Genomic DNA, 12,099 nt, shown 5'->3' with positions numbered 1-12,099 from the left:
AATGATGTTGAATAACTGAGTAGCTGACAGCGTTCTATTCCTTACAACCTAGGGGGTGAGTTGTCCGGTGCGGTCCGCAGCGTCCCCAATGGTGGCCTCCGATGCTACGCCACCGTTTGTTAGAAACTGACCAAATTAATCACCAAAGGGAGAAAACAGTGATGTAATGGGGTCTATAAAAGCCCGCGTTGGTGGACTATGAAGCAAAGTGGGGATCCTCTCTTTGGCTTAGTGGTAACGTGTGCGCCTATGAAGTGCGAGGACCCAGGATCGAATCTCGGCCAGACCAGCGATTAATTTAAGTTTCAGTTCGCTTATTACACTGAAGTGTTATTTTTGTCCCCCAACAGAGCACTTGCCTTCAGAGTTGGCCATACATGAGCTGTTTTGAAGGCCGCTGTCTGTCATCCGTACTTTACAGTATGTCCTGCCTTTAGGAAAAGGATGTGGGAGCTTGGAATACTGGCACGCTTTGGGACTTCTGTGTTGGGGACCTTGTCCTGCCACTTTATGAGCAGAAGTCTGTGCAACAACTCATACGGAAGTGCTTGAGCTGCTTGACGTGCCTACTGTACGCTCTTCATGTTTCGCAAGCATATAGGAGGGAGGTGAGTACCACAGCATGGTAGACTTTCAGCTAGGTGGCAAGGCTGATTCCCCTTCACTCCCAGACATTCACTTGGAGTCTGCCATATGCAGTGCTTGCTTTGGAAAATCTATTGTTGACCTCAGCATCGATTGTGACTGCTCGTGAGAGTTTGCTGCCCAGGTAGGTGAAGGTATCAATTGCCCATAGGTTTTGTCTATTTACTATAATGTGGGGTTCTTGGTATGGTTTCCCAGGAGCAGTCCACTAGCAGGGAACTCTCCGCCTGGGGACTGCCACACTCGACTCTGCTGCAGCTGGAGGGGGAAGGGCAGTGTGAAAGCCACAGGGGGTGAGGGGCTTTGGTAGCTTCCCTCCCTGGCGCGGCTGGAGGCCGTTGCCGAGGTCTCTTGGGCAACAGGAGGAGGGCAGCTGGAGGCCACCCCTACCCTGTCGGCACGGCAGGAGGCCGTCGCTGGGGCCTGACTTCCTGATGGGACTGCAGATGGGGCACAGCTGGAGGCTGTCACCTGAGTTCCGCATGAAGGGCAACGTGCGGGCATGGAGCAGCTGGAGGCGGTCTCCCATCTGCAGATGCAGCTGGAGGCCGTCACCAGTGTCGTACCCTCCATGACTACTGTAGGTGGAAAGGGACGTACCCTTCTTTCCCCGTGTGCGGCTGGAGGCCGTCACAGGCTCTAAAGGTGGAGTGCGTGGTCCAGGGGGAGCGGCTGGAGGCTGTCTCCTGGTAAGAGCGGCTGAAGGCCATCTCTGGGGTGCTGTATGGAACGTAAGGTTCAGCTCCACCCCGATCCTGACACAGACCGGGCTGGCGAGAGGGTAATGCGCCCGGGCTGAGGTGTTCGTGTCAGGCCGATTCTGGGGAGTAGGAGCGCGCGGCTACTAAGGACTTGCACCCATTCAGTATAGCACGGACGTCCCGCTCGCTCTTATTAACCCTCCGTTGTTGCCTCCTGGGGGTGTCGTGCTGCTGCTGGATGTCATTTCATAGCCCACTGAGCTCTACAGTATAGTATGGAGAGGCTACCTCCGCCGCGAGCGTGTGATTCTGGCCGCCATATTGAAATACCAGCACTCAAATTCAAATTCAGAATACTCTATTTCCACTAAGCAGTGGTTATTAATAAAGATACAATCGTCGCTTATAACACAAAAACATATATGGATTATGATTTTTTTTTTTCTGCCTAATTCAACGAATTATATCGGGTACATTTAGCCAATGAGTACAAAACAACGTCATATTTTGCTGCAGTGCAGAACTTACCCTTTATAGCACTATCCATGTCATGAAACCCAATGTCCAGATAAAGGCCGGGAGAAACATGGAAATATCTACAAGAGAGTGTGAACAGAAGAGGACATTGAGAGAAAGACTGGATATAAATGGGCCCGTTTTAATGGCCTCATTCATGCAGAATCTCCCGCCCCACCCCAGGGGGCAGTATGTTATACCCATCTTTCTTTGATTAATTCATGTACCCATTTTTGCATCCACAAGCTGCACAGCTGACCATGGCACTATATATTACGGAATAATCGGCTGTTATGAAAAACCCAACGAACACCAGTTCAAAAACCATGGGCATCGCGTGGTGTAACATGGCTGCCGCTACACCAGCGGCGCCCTGGCGACGGCTACATAATTTACGCTATTACCCATGAGAAAGCCTCTCCACTCAGTTGTGTAGCCACACGTCCTATAGCAAATAGTAGATATATGCCATAAAATGTAAAGGAATTTATAAGATATATTACTTACAGGAAGAGAAGTACCACCAGAAGAGTACAGAAGCACAGCACAGCAGCACTTGCCACAGCCTACGTTTTGAGAATATTTATACGTATGCTCAAGTTTGTTTTGATAGCTTTGCACAAAGCATAATCTCAAAAAATTATTATTATCATTAAATGCTTGTATTTGTAAAGACCTGTGGATCTTTAAGTAATATATTCTACCTGTCATAATAATAAGGCAACTCTATGAAATATTCGACCAAAGTTTCCAATTAGGTATATTTAAACACATCCCAAAATTGAAGGTTGTCCATTGATCCCGCGGGAAACCGATGTGAGGATGTAAACAAACGTTCTGCTGCTGTAGTTGTTGTATTTGCAACGTGTGGTGTGGTACACGTCTGAGTTCATCCGTAAATCTAGGTAGCTCTCCCGCATATAACGTGACACCCTAATTAGTCTGCACCGGAAGGGCACTGGGGCATTGTTTTGGCCGTGCCCCTCAAACCCACAAGAAGTTGTATTCCTTCATTTCCACATTACAGTGTAAGGCCCTGAGAAGAAGGAACGGCATTAAATAACTTCAGGTAGGAATAAAGGTAAATATATGTTCTACTTTAAGCAGCAGAAGGACCTTACCAACTCAAATCCCGTTACTCCAGTTTGTTTTCTGTGTTTTTCTTTTCATGGTGGTAATCAATTGTTTTCTGTTTGCCTTTTTACCCCCTCGTTATTATCATGTTCTTTGTGCCTCGCCAACGATTGTAATGGCGAATTTACCAAAATCTGCTTGAATCTTAAGTTTGGTCAAGTTAGGTTAAAATGTAAGACTAGGAAGAGGCACTAAAAAGCGACCCAGATATATGTTGGAGTAAGTGTTTGCCATTGAACTGGAGAAATGGTGGATATGGTGGAAAGAACGTGGCTACGGTAAAAACACTAGGGAAAGAAAATTAATGTGAAGTGTTTACTTAACACCAAAAATAACCAGAAAAATGACAAGGCTATCAGGAAGAACTGTTTTAGTAAGGTGTATCTGCTGCCTAAAGTAAAACATATGTTTAAAAAAATATATATAAAATACCAGTTTGTGGTTATTCTATATACTGTAGTTGAGCATTTCGGTATAACTTTAGAAGTAACCAATGTTACCAATTTTCATTATATTACGTCCCTGAACTATTCTAACTAAGACTTACCTTTTAAGCTTAGTTTGAGTTGGGGGAGCAAATTTTGTAGGGGTAGTCATATAGTGGCTTAGGTTAGGCTATTGCTTAGTAGCGCATGAATGTCGTGCCACATTGGCTGGTGCAGGCATGTGCACATGGTCTATGTCAGGTCCTAGGTTAGGTTAGGTTAGTTTAATGCAAAATAGTCTGTTTTTAATTAATTTTGATCTTGATTTTGGGGGATAAACCCACTTTTAGAAATCTTACTCAAAATTCCAGAAGGGGGATTTTCCCCCCAAAATGAAGGTCAAAACTAATTAAAACACAGTATTTTGCATTGGAAAACATAAAAATAGTAATAAAAGAAAACGTTGGTTACTTCTAAAAATTTGCCTGCATTTCCATAACCTAGCCCCACTGACAGCCTCGCCATGCCACATGATTTTATAGACCCACAGAAAGTACTTGTGTTACATGGTTATATGTTCCTCAACCCCTAACCTGCAGGCCGTCACTTTCGTGACGCTCGTTACATAAGTACCATACCGTGGGGCATCACTTTTGTGATTCAGGAATTTTTAAAATCTCCTGGGCTTTCAAGTGCAGTCTTGTATGATCTATTAGTACTGCGCTGCTAATACCGCTAGTATTCACATCCAGTGTTACCAATTTAGCCATTTTTCTGTGTTTGCCTTGCCTCCCCACCTCCTCTCCCTGACCCCCTCCTCTGCATAGCTACAGCCAGGCCGCACAACACAACTCCCGGCTGGTTTTTTCCATTCGCTTTTTCCATTGAAATGTGCCCTATGCCCTATTCTCATACTAAAAAATATTTATAGAAAAGGGAAAAAGCTAATTGATACTGCCATTGGCCATGAAGTAGCTAATTTATCACCTGGCAACACCCCACGTGCACTTGGTCATTGATTTTCCATGTTCATTACCCATTGAAATATCCCTTATGACCTATTCTCATACTAAAATATATATATAAAAAATAGGGAAAAGGATAAGTGATACGTCCATCGACCTGAAAGTAGCTAATTTATTGTGTATTTAGAGCGTTGCTATCCCCATGGGAGGGGCACGGTGCGGTCCAACCATCCCCGCGGGTAAAGGGGTTTGTGCTACAAGATTACGCAGCTCAGCAGGTGGTATAACCACGCTAAGTGGTTACGTTGACTGGCAGGCTGTGTGCTGGTGTTGTACGCACAAGTTCTCCTGTGCAGAAAGTTTTCATAGATGGCTAAAATTGGGGGGGGGTCTGGGGGCTTCACCCTCCAGTTAGGATAAGCTAGGATATGTGGTAATATTTAAGGAGATATTGGACCACCTCTTCAAAGTTAACAAGAATTTTTACCTACGATACATTTGAATTAATTCAGTAACATTAGAAAGGTGTACAGAAGAGCATTTTTGAGTATGAAGAGAATCCATCAATAAACAAGAAAAATATGACGGTGAATATAGTGATGACCATCATTCCCCTCACATGCTGCCGTGCTGCCTACTTCTTCCATCACCTTTATCTTTCTTTTTTTGTGTCTTGTCCTCTCTTCCTGTTTCTCCCATCTTTCCTGTCACTTTTTATTACTCCTCTTTCCTTTCGAGGTAGCTTTACGTTGGGTGACAAGCCTAATGTTTTCATGTAAGCCTGGAAACCATTTACAATGCTGGTTGGTAAGTAACCATATAATCAAACCATATTTGTTCCCAGCGTATCAACAAATGAGTTGGCAGAGGGTTAGTGTCCCTCCCTGTAAAACAACTATATAATTCAAAAGTTTAATGGCCACCCCATACGGGATTGTGGTGTCTGACTGTAGATAGATAGAGTGAATGTTAACAGAACCATAACACCAGATTCCTCTGAAATAATAACAGGAATCAGTATATTGCAGTTCTAAATCAACTTTCTTGTCTAACATTTCTTCCACAAATTAGAAAAAAACCTAATACAGTATGTTGACTGGTCTTTCATGCCCTGTTATGGCTTTATGAACATTTATTTACTCCAGCTTAGTTTTTTCCCCTTAATGGTGAAAATAAACTTTATGAATTTCAACCCGTTTTAGGCATTAACCTACCCAAGTGCCACTTGACCTACACGAATGTAACTCAGGCTTAATCAGAATAATTTTCAAATCTTACCCCTAGTCATTGGCAAAGTCAGTCATAACTCTGACTTCAAATCTGAAAACATGAGACCAACCCACTTACGGCCCTCTGCTGCACTGAGTCAGGATCATAATGCACCAGTGTAAACAAAAGCATACTGCCGATGGCCATAATGCACCACCGAGAAACCAAAACTCTCCGCCTGTAATGGATAAAACATTAACAAATAAGTGGGTTGGTGGTGGGTCAGTGTCCCTCCCTGGATAACAGCTAACTAAAAATACAAACAAGAAGCCTCGCACCAGGGCTGACTAACAGGTGACGACTAAGGACCAAACAAAGGACATAATATGGATTGCGATATGGAATGTAAGGGGTACAAATGATGAGGTGAAAGAGAGATTGTCCAGGTGCTTGAGGGTGGAACAGTGGATGTATGTGGATTAGCTGAAACTAAATGGAGAGGTGAGAGTGTGTGAGAATGGGAATATGGATGGGGTATATGCACAGGAGTGGGTGAGAATGAGAGAGCAAAGGAAGGAGTGTGTACTGTTGTGTGCATGAGATGGAAGGAGAATATATGAGACTATGGATCATTTGGCTCAAGGACCGGATTGTGTGGGTAAGATTGAAAGTTAGACTACAAATGTGGGCGATTGTGTGTGTGTGTATGCACCAATGCAAGATGGTGCAAGCAGAGTGAAAGGAGAGCTCTAGACAAATGTGGAAGCAAGCATGGAAAAGTTGGAAAGGAATGAGAGTGTTTTTGATTGGAGATATGAATGGAAAAGTAGGGAATGTGAAGGTGGATGAAGTAGTTGATGAGTGGGGTGTGCCTGCAGAGCTGGATGAGAATGGCAATGCTCTGGTGGACATTTGTGCTGGGAGGGGGTTGGTGATAGCCAGTACCCTCTTGAGACACAAAATGATCCACAGGTAGGCTATATGAGGCGAATGATGAGAAGAGTGGGTAGTGAACTGAATGAACGGAAGGCAACGATTGATTATGTGTGTGTGTGGATGATAGAATGAGAAGGCATGTAATGGATGCAAGAGCATATTGAGGTTGGGGGAGTGGACTTTCTGACCACCAAGTGGTGGTGGTGAAGTTAAGGTTCAAATGAAATGGAGAAATAGAGGATGGGAAGGACAGGAGGAGGTAGTTCATACCAGGAGGGTGGAAAGGTTACAAGAGAAGTGGAGGAGCAGTTGGATAAACATGGCTTGGAGCAGATGGGGGATGTGGAAGGTATGTGCAAGATATTTACAGAAGAAATCTGTGCAGCATGTGAGACAGTGTGTGGGGTGAAGAGAAAATGAAAGGGAATGCAAGGAGCAGCATGGTGAAATGAAGAGGTAAGACAGGCTGTGGCACAAAAAAGAAAGCATATAGTGAGTGGTTGAGGAACTGGGGTGTGGAGGAAGTAGAGAGACAGAAGAGAGACTTATATGTAGAGAGGAATAGAGAGGTGAAAAGATAGTAAGAAAGAGCAAAAAGAGAGTGGATGAGGAATGTGGATGGAATTAGAGTATAAAGTGGAGGGAATGTAAGAAACTGTTCTGGAAAGAGGTAAAGAGAGTTAGACATGGTGTTAAAAAAGTTAGTCGGGGAGTGAAAGATATAAATGGTACTAGTGGAGAAGGGAGAAAAAGTGAGCAGATGGAGAGAACACTTTAAGGAATTGTTGAACATGGAGGATGGAAATAATGCGAGTATAAGTGGCTGGGGAATGGCTGGGAGAAGGAGGGAGGTGAGAAGACAGGAAGAAATCAGTAGGATAGAAGTTGTGGAAGCAATAAAGAAAGTTAAATTGGGGAAAGCCCCAGGAGTTGATGGAGTGTGTGGTGAAATGCTGAAGCATGGGGGAGAGATTGTAGTAGAATGGATGTGGATGATGTGTAGATTGGCCTGGGAGGAAGGTAGAGTCCCGGAGGACTGGAAGTCAGGTATAATTATTCCCTTGTACAAAGGGAAAGGGGAAAAAGAAGTGTGTGGTAATCATAGGGGCATTTGTCTTCTTAGTGTAATAGGAAAAGTGTATGGTAGGATACTTATTGACAGAGTTAGAGAAAGAACAGAGGAATTAGTTGGAGAAGAACGGGGAGGCTTTAGGAAGGGAAGCGGTTGTGTAGATCAGTTATTCATTCTTAGATCTTTAGTGGAAAAGTTTCTAGAGAAGGGAAAGAAGTTGTATGCGGCTTTCATGGATTTGGAGAAAGCATATGACAGGGTGGATAGACAAGGATTGTGGAAAGTATTAAGAATATATGGAGTAGATGGGAAGTTGTTGAATGCTGTGAAGAGTATGTATGATGGTGCTAAGGCTGCAGTGTGTGTGGATGGTGAACTAAGTGAATTTTTCTCTTTGAAAGTTGGTTTGAAACAGGGATGTGTCATGTCTCCATGGATGGGGTAATGAAAGAGGTACAAGGTAGAGTAGTGGATGTTGGAGTGGCCCTGGTGAGAGAGAATAGTGTTTGGAAACTCCCTGTACTGTTGTTTACAGATGATACTGTGTTGTTGAGTGAAGACGAAGGGGAGCTGCAAGGCTTGGTGGATCAGTTTGGGAGAGTGTGTAAGAAACGGAATCTAAAGGTGAATGTAGGGAAGAGTAAAGTGATGGTCTTTGAGAGCGGTGAAGTTAGTGAATGTACAGCGAGGTTGGATGGTGAGGAATTGGAAAATGTGAGTACGTTAAAGTACTTGGGTAGTGTAATGAGTAAGGATGGAGGTTTGGAAGGTGAAGTGCTTGAAAGTGTACAGCAGGGAAGAAAGGTTGCTGGTTCTTTGAAAGCTGTGATAAGAAACAGGGAAGTGAGCATGGAAGTGAAAAAGTTACTACATGACAGTATTGTGATACCAACTCTAACATATGGAAGTGAAGCTTGGACGTTGTTGGAAAGACACAAGTCAGGAGTGAGAGCAGTGGAAATGAATTATTTAAGAGGAGCCTGTGGAGTCACATGGAGAGACAGGCTGACGAATGATGATATAAAGGAGCGTTTTGGTGTGGATGTGGATGTGATAGGAAGCGTTATGAGGAACACACTGAGGTGGTTTGGCCATGTGGAGAGGATGGAGGGTGAAAGACTGACAAAGAGAGTGTATGTGAGTGAGGTGGAGGGGGGAAGAGGGAGGGGGAGGCCGAAGATGAGATGGAGGGATGGGGTGGAGAGGTATATGTGAGAGGGGGGTGTGAGTTGGGAGCAGGGCAGTGAAATGGCGGGGGACAGGGCGACGTGGAGGCGTTTTGTTTGTGGCCACCCCAAACGAGATTGAGGCGTCTGGCAATAGATAGATAGACAGACTTTCATTCTCTTTGTTTAGCAGTTCCTGTAAATGTTCTCTACATCTGCTCTCTCTTTCTTCTCCACTGTCAGTCTAGCATTTTTATCTTTCACTCCCCTACTAACTTCCACTCACTCAGTGTAGAGATGTCATAGGATCTCTACACTGAGTGACAAGCCAAATGGTTTCCTGTACCTAGGAAACCATTTACTATGCTGGATGGTAACCATATAGCCAGGGTTTCTGGCAGATTAAGTGTCCCCTAGATTCCCCTATCCAAAATCACTGGATCATGGCAGTCGTTTCAGAGAGCCTCGGAGGGCCCAATACCTGCCCATGGCCCCAACCAAACCGGCAGATTCGCATGGCCGTGTGGAATGTGAGAGATGTGAATGAGGAGAGCAAGAGGGTGGAAGTGGTGAATATGTTCAAGAGTGTGAGATATGCTGTGATGGCATTGTGTGAAATGAAGATGAAAGGGTACGAAGTGGAGGAGTGAGGGTGTGAAATGTGTAAGATCAGGAATGAATGTGTGAGGAAGATGCAAGGAAGGAGTTGCCTTTTTGATGAATGAGGTGTGGCAGAGTGGAATGAGAGACTACAAATGTGTCAGCTCGACGTGTATGTATGTCAAGTTCAAGTCTGAGAAGGTGAAAGTGGCAGTCATTGTAGCATATGCACCATGTGAGGACAGGAGTGAGAGAGATAAAGACAGGTTTTGGGATGAGTTGGGTGAAGTAGTGGGAGAAATGCACAGGAGCTATAAAGTGATCGTAATGAGGGATATGAATGGAAGAATAGGCACTGGACCTGAGGATGACATAATGGGTTGTTATGGAGTACCAGGAGAAATGATAGTGTGAACTGACTAAAGGAGAGGAGGCTGTGCATTTATAACTCGTATTTGAAACACAGAGATGCACATAAATATGCATGGTATAGTGGGAATGGGGATTGTGTTGAAAGAAGCCTGATTGATTACGTGCTCGTAGAGAGGTTGATGGGAATGGTTGCTGGTACGAGCGCCGTGAGAGGACGATGTGGAGGTCTGTCAGATCATATGATTATGGTATGCAAGATCAAGCAGAGAGGAGTGAGGTGGATCAGGAGAGAGAGGAGCAGTTAGGGAGAAAGACTGGAAGTTGAGAGATGCATGGAACCACTGTCTGACTCACTTCTTCTTCATTTCTGCAACATTCGCGGCCTTTCCTCTAAATTTCCCCTCTGTCAAACACCACCTCTCCTCCTCTAATCCTCACCTTCTCTTCTTGACAGAGACTCAGCTGTCTGAGGCAACTGACAGCAAACACTTTTCTGTCTCCTCCTACATTCCCTGTACTCATTTTAACCCCTTAAACGCGGATCGTCGCGTTTGCGACGCTCGGCCCAAAGGACATGACGGCGGATCGTCGCGTTTGCGATTCTAGTAAATTTTGAATAACCGCTGGCAAGCAGGCTCCAGCTGGTATTGTCTATCAGTACCACCACCCTCTAGCTACAACTAGCATACTTTACCTTTGTACTACTGACCTCAGTTGTTGCCAAGTATCGCGTTTTCCCCCCGTCCCCCCCCCACCACGGCCCGGCCAGCCTGGCTGTGATACATGGCAGCACTCTGAGCACTCAGAACTGTAAATCTGTGCTCTCCTCTCACAAGCAGTTTATGCTACTAGGAAACGCTTGTTTCCCCAGTTGTAACACTAGCTTTTTTTCTCACGGTTTGCCCCTGTTTAGTCAGTTTACTGCAGGCTTTCAAAGTGACATTATGGCGAGTTCTAGCTCTTCCCAGTCAGTGCAAGCGGCCGACAGGAACAAGAATAAAGTGGCGGGCGTAAGGCAGAATAAAAAGCGCGCCGTGGTGATCTTTTGGGAAGTAATATGATTGAAAATAATGTAGTATACATGTTTTTAGCTGTGAAAATGGAAATGTTTGTTGAGTGACGGGAAGACCGCCGCCACAGTGCATGTCGGCCGTACGCTTCGTTGATTTTAGCCTTATTTTCAGTGCTTATTGTACAAATACGGATACCTAACTACCTTTACGTTGTAGTATAAAGTTTACTGTGACAGAATGAGGCTGTGGTAGAGGGGAAACCGGGTTGCTGGAGGTGTGAAAGTGAAGATTTGGTTACCCAACTTTGCAAGTCTCCACAAGTCCTTGGGTAGTCCAAGAAGGCTCAACACCTGTCTCTGGAGAAAGCTGAATGTAAGTACTATCTGCCATACCAAGTATAATGTTCTAGGGTTAATCTCTGATTTTTGGCGAATATTTTCCTACAGGTACTCAGACCGCGATACAACCCCGCCACTCGGGGGGGAACGACTGTAAACAACCTCGTTTAAGGGGTTAAAGCCAAAGGTGGCTGTTGTGTGTATACAGGTAAGCCCTTAATTCATGCGAGGGTTACGTTCCCAGACCCTTCGCGTATGTGGTAAATTCGCGTATATGTTCTGCCCTTGTGTGCACAATTACGCATGTCTACTAATTATATTACATCTGAATAATACTGTTTATGCACTACATACACCATATAAACTAGCATAAAGTATGAAAAACAACAAAAATGTTAAGAAATTTAACACTGAAACCTGACAAGCACAGGCGTAGGTGGAGACACTTCTGCAGTCTGGTGCACAAGCCCTCACTGCCTCCCATATGCTACATTCTGCCTTCTTTATTGTCCAAACAGTTGACTCATTCACCCCAAACATACGGTTCCAAGCCAGTTCACACATACGGTTCCAAGCCAGTTCACAGGCACAGGTGGAGACATTTTAGCACAGTCTGGTACACTGGCCCTCACTGCCTCCCGTATGCTACGTTCCTCCTTCTTTATTGTTGGAACAGTTGACTCACCCCACACACACGGTTCCAAGACAATTCACCATGAAGTCAATTCACCATCAAATCATGGATGATTCCCTGTCATTCTATAAATATATTTATTATTGATTAATTAATACTTTAATAACTAATTTTCAGGGGGATTTTATAACTCATATAAGTAAAAAACTAGTGTACTGTACTTGCTAAATAAACTGGTATGTAAATAAATGACGGGGAATCGTCCTGATGGAGAATTGTCACCTACATTCCTCCCTTAAGTTTGTCCAACACAACTTCCTGTCAGCAACATCACGTTACAGTCTGTTTTGGTGTGTTACCACATGCATCACTA

General features: G+C 44.4%; 1 protein-coding gene across 1 annotated transcript in view; it reads left to right on the top strand.

Annotated features, from left to right (window-relative positions):
* Positions 1 to 2,855: 2,855 nt before the first annotated feature.
* Positions 2,856 to 12,099, top strand: part of sip1 (septin interacting protein 1) — a 75,558-nt gene continuing 66,314 nt past the window's right edge. The window contains exon 1 of the mRNA XM_080277976.1: positions 2,856 to 2,931. The gene's annotated coding sequence lies outside the window, so the exon portion shown is untranslated. The remainder of the gene's footprint in view (positions 2,932 to 12,099) is intronic.

This window comes from Coenobita brevimanus, chromosome 71 (genome assembly GCF_032717465.1).
Source record: "Coenobita brevimanus isolate Jiangsu-jjx chromosome 71, ASM3271746v2, whole genome shotgun sequence".
In the NCBI taxonomy this organism is placed as follows: domain Eukaryota; kingdom Metazoa; phylum Arthropoda; class Malacostraca; order Decapoda; family Coenobitidae; genus Coenobita; species Coenobita brevimanus.
The sequence above is the reverse complement of the archived record's forward strand: the minus strand, read 5'-3'. Positions and strand labels throughout refer to the sequence as shown.